The sequence below is a fragment of the Chelonoidis abingdonii genome, chromosome 1 (assembly GCF_003597395.2).
Source record: "Chelonoidis abingdonii isolate Lonesome George chromosome 1, CheloAbing_2.0, whole genome shotgun sequence".
NCBI lineage: Eukaryota > Metazoa > Chordata > Testudines > Testudinidae > Chelonoidis > Chelonoidis abingdonii.
In genome coordinates this window covers 143,752,313-143,757,092 of record NC_133769.1, presented here as the reverse complement: position 1 = coordinate 143,757,092, position 4,780 = coordinate 143,752,313, and the positions used below count along the sequence as shown (strand labels likewise).

Here is a 4,780-nt window from a genome sequence, read left to right as displayed (position 1 = left end):
AAGATTAGAAGCTTGAAGATAGAAAGAAAGAAAAATCCCCTCTCATAGCTGAGAGCCAGACAAAGACAAAGACCCAAACATTCCCTCCCCTGAGCTTTGAAAAATCCGGTTTCCTGATTGGTCCTCTGGTCAGGTGTTTGGTTCTCTTTGTTAACCCTTTACAGGTGAAAGAAACATTAACCCTTAGCTATCTATTTATGACAGCTGCTGAGCTGAATTCACTTTGGGCCAATGGTGCACCAGCACTGGGGAACCCCTACTACAAGCTGAAATCACTAAGAGCTGAAACTGCTAAAATTACTGAGCTGAGATCACTGAATGCTGTGTTAATTAGTGGGGGAGCCTGCAGATATATTGTTAAGTGACTGGCAGAGCAGAGCAGAGCAGAGCAGTTTGCAGGACGGTTGGAGCAGTGAGCAGAGTGGAGCTGATCAGTTTCCAAGGACAGCTGGAGTGGTTCATGGGATGGCTGGTGGAGTAGAGCAGCTGGCAGAGCAAAGCAGCTTATGGGATGGTTGGAGGAGCCCACGGAACAGCAAGTGGAGCAAAGCGGAGCAGTTTGTGGGGATGACTTGAGGAGTGGAGTGAAGCAGAGCAGCTGGTGGAGCAGAGCCATTCGTGGTGAAGGCTGCAGCAGATCTCCACAGAGAGGCAGGGCAGTCAGCCTCAGCCCACATAAGGTGCCCCTTAACACCCCATGTGCCTCCTCTCCCCAATTCCACCCAGGTTGGGGGAGTAAAACTCTGTAGATAAACTTTTGAACTCTGAGGTGGCACTGACTAGGGACAGAAACTTTTGTGTTGTTGGACTTTGGAGTGATTTGGACTTAAGACCCTGAGGGGTAAAGGATATTGCCAGACTTACTTGGGGGTGGGTCTTTTGCTCATGGTTTGTGTTATGAATCCTGTTTGTGGTGTTTCCCCAACGTAATGCTGCATTGTTTCCCTCCTTTATTAAAAAAGATTTTGCTGCACTCAGACTCTGTGCTTGCAAGAGGGGAAGTATTGCCTCCTAGAGGCGCCTGGGGCATAGTATGTAATTGTCCCAGGTTACTGGGTGGGGGCTCAAGCCGGTTTTGCATTGTGTTATTGAAATGGAATCCCTGGATACTGAACTCAGTCCTTGTTGCTGCCAACACAGAGGGGCAGAAGGGTTACACATGGACTGTTAAAAATTTTCTTGACAAAGATATTTGGGGGAGGGATAGCTCAGTGCTTTGAGCATTAGCCTGCTAAACCTAGGGTTATGAGTTCAATCCTTGAGGGGGCCATTTAGCGAACTGGGGTTTGAAAAAACAAGTAAAACTCTCTCTGGGAATTTGTCCTGCTTTAAGCAGGGGGTTGGACTAGATGATGTCCTGAGGTCCCTTCCAACCCTAATATTCTATGATAAGTAGGAAAAAATGTATAGGTAACAAGTCAGCTACTGAGTTTCACTCTTCTACAGCAAAGGTTTGTCAGGTAGTAATTTCAAAAGCATGCAGAGGACCACCATTTCTTAGTGCTGCATTCATAAGTGGTTATACAGACTATAATAAATCATTGAGATAAGGCTAGGGGGGCATATCCTCTGAACCATTTGACACTGCCTATAAATATATTAAGCTTGAATTATATGAACTTGCTACAACAATGATGCTATCCTAGATGGTGTGCCTTCTTTCAGGCTGCCTCTCATGCCAGGAATGCCCTTCCTGAGCTGCTCCACAATGCTACTGTCTCCTCTGCATTCAGAGTGCTCCTGAACACCCAACTCTACCAGCTAAGTCAGCAACGGTCCAAATGGCAGCTATGTAGCAGCAGGCCCTGAATAACTACACCCATCCAACACTGTGCACACAGACACAGAGGAACTGGAACACTGAGCTCAGGAAGCAATAAGCAGGAAGGCATCGCTCTCTCTCACACACACACACTGCTGTAAACTGGTTTAGTTCCACTGAAGCCAATAGAGTTCTTATATTATTTAACAGAAACCCTAAAACATTACCCCCAGATGCATTCTCAACTGTTGTTTTACCTAGACATGATCAATCACCAACCTGACCTCTTTTACACTGTACTTTTCTCCTACCTTTCACCAGTTGGCTTGGCTTGTCTCTTTTGCTTGTCTGTGGGAAAAGAATGCTGTCTTCTTACATTTCGTGCAGTGCCCAGCACACTGGCCGAGCAGCTGGGAGCGAATAAGTGAGCAGAATAATAGAAGGAATGGTACAGAGGGAGATTTTAACCTAAGGGATGGGGTGTAGTTTGCTGTGACTATGGCATGATCAGGGGACGCCAGTATCTCCTTTAACTCTGCAGTTTCTGGGTGCTTTGGTTATGTACAGACCATGTGCCATATCCACAGCGGATGTAAATTGGTGTAGATTGTCACAGTCTGTACTCCCCTGCTCAGACTGTGTTTCCAGCTATATGGCAGAGGGGGAGAGCTCGCTCCTGATACTCCCTCCTACCAGGAAGTGGGTGGAGAGAGATCAGTGGGCAAGGAGTGAGAGGCAGGGTGACTGGATCGAGTGGCAGGCTGGGCATATGGGGCAGTAACCTCTTCCATGAGAAGGTGTGAAATAACTTACCCGCTCTCTAGAGCAAGGCAGGAATGCAATTAATTCTCTGGGCTCCCTCTGCACTACTCAGAGCAGAGTGTGACATTTCAGTTCTACTGGGCTGCCCTGCCTCTCCTGTTTAGGAATTGACCTTGTATAATGGAGGCCCCAGTCCTGATTGGAGCCCTGCCTGGTCCTGCTGCTAATATCAGGCTCTGTGCATGCTACAGCTTACATCAGTATAAGTTATGTTGCCCAGGGGTGTGAATAGCCCCCCCCAGCCCCCCCATGACATTATACTGATTTAAGTGCTGCTGTGGACAGGCCACTCACAGGGACTGGAGTGATTAAATTGACAGGGGAGCTCTCTCCCACCAGCTTAGAGCATCTGCACTAGCAGTGCTACAGAGGCGCAGCTGTATTGCTGTAAGCTCTGTGGTGTAGCCATAGCCTCAGTGGAGATGCCCACAGCTGGGTCACTCGAATTTAACTCTCATATGATTTAGGATTGTTCTTGGATCCAACATTTTCTCCAAAATGTCTACTCACCCAAAGGATACGCTGGAGTTCGAGACAGAAAATCATCTACAGAGAGGGCACCAAGGGGCAATAATAGTCTTCTCCATTTTGATGGGCAACAAATGTTGTCCAGCAGTATCTGTAATCTGAGCAAATAAATATCTCATCACGCCTGTTGAGGGACATGTCCGAGGGACCAATGAGCCCCTCCTTGCTCAGTCAGAGATCAGTAAAGATCAAGGCAGAATCTGAACTCAGTGTTGACCAAAAGGTCTAAGTTGTCAAATAGGAATCAGTCACATTGTTCATGTAAGCTGCGATATCTTCTAAGCCAGGGTGTATCTATTGGGTGTCTGGGAACTGGGCAGGTAGAAGCCCACCCAATGCTTAAGAATCTGCCCCCCCCCCCAGCCTAAGGGGAAGATTTACAGGACCTCAGAACCCAACTGATTCCGGGGGACAACTAATAAAAGAACAGGGACAGGCGTGCAGTCAAAGGGTCATAAGAAGGGAGCCTGACAGGGATACCGAGCAGAGAACCCTGGACAGCGCCCACTGCTCCTCGAAGGCGTCAAGGGAGCCAGTGGACGCTGCCCAGAGGAACTCCGTCTGGACACGTGAACGGACTAAGGATCGGAAACAAGCCCCACAGTCACAGGAGTTCCCATCAGCCAACCTCCTCTCCCTGGTTGCGTAGATGGCCATTTTTGCTCGGGCAAGGAAGAGGTTGACCAGGAGGTCCCGTGACTTTGTGGGGCCACAGATAGGGAGTGCATAAAAGAGGTGAGGGGAAAGTGCAGCCAGAAACGTAACAGGATATTGGTGAGGAGCCGGTATAGGGGCTGCAACCTGGTGCACTCTAAGTAAACGTGTGCAAGGGTGTCCCTCACGCCGCAGAACGGGCAGGGGACAGGGGTAAATCGCGCCAAATACACGCCCGTGCTCACAGCCCCATGAAGAAGCAGCCAACTGATATCCCTGGCGGGCCTCGGGACCAGGGTAGAGTATAGGCTGGCCCACTGGGGCTCCTCACCCTCCAGAGGTGGCAGGAGGTCCCACCACTTTGTGTCGGGGCGGGACACGAGGGTGAGGAAGTGAAGGGTGTGGAACATGAGCGTGTAGAGATGTGTCCTGGCGCGGTTTGGAAGCGGACTGGCTGCAGATCGTGCAGCTGGCTTGTGGAGAAGGGGCAAGGGGGCCGGTCAGGTCCACGGGGCAGGGGCCTGATGAAAAGATCCGGAGGGCCTGGGGTGGTGGGTGGGAGGGGCGTGCCCTCTTGCAGGACCCGATCGAGGTAGCCCTGAGCAGCAGGCAGCAAAGCGGCCTCCACCTCCTGTAGTACGTGCCGGGGAGTACAAGGTCTGGAGAGCCCCATACGCTGAGCGAGCGTCAGGGGATCCGGCCAGTCTCCCCGGTCATAGTCCAGGAGGTCTCCGACCCTGGTAGCTTCTGCCAGGACCAACCTCTGCCACACTGCAGGAGATTCCCCCCAGCTCCGTGTGCTGGTGGCATTGTGTAGCAGGGGCTCCGCGAGGAGATCTACCCCCTCGGTGGCCGCCACGGACCTGGTCGCTGAGAACAGCTTCCAGGTCTGGAGAGGTCCTGGTAGAAGACTGGCAGCCCGGAGAGGTCTCGCAGAAGACTTGGATCGAGATAAAGGAGCTGCCGGTCGTATCGGAGCCCTCGGAAGTGGCATAAAGGCATACGCCAGTGCTC

At 51.1% G+C, this 4,780-nt stretch overlaps 1 long non-coding RNA gene across 1 annotated transcript in view; it reads right to left on the bottom strand.

Moving 5' to 3' along the window:
• LOC142046136 (uncharacterized) overlaps positions 1-4,780 on the bottom strand; it is a 21,759-nt gene that overhangs the window by 7,088 nt on the left and 9,891 nt on the right. Inside the window, exon 2 of the long non-coding RNA XR_012655073.1 lies at positions 3,095-3,210. This is a non-coding gene — a long non-coding RNA (uncharacterized LOC142046136). The remainder of the gene's footprint in view (positions 1-3,094; positions 3,211-4,780) is intronic.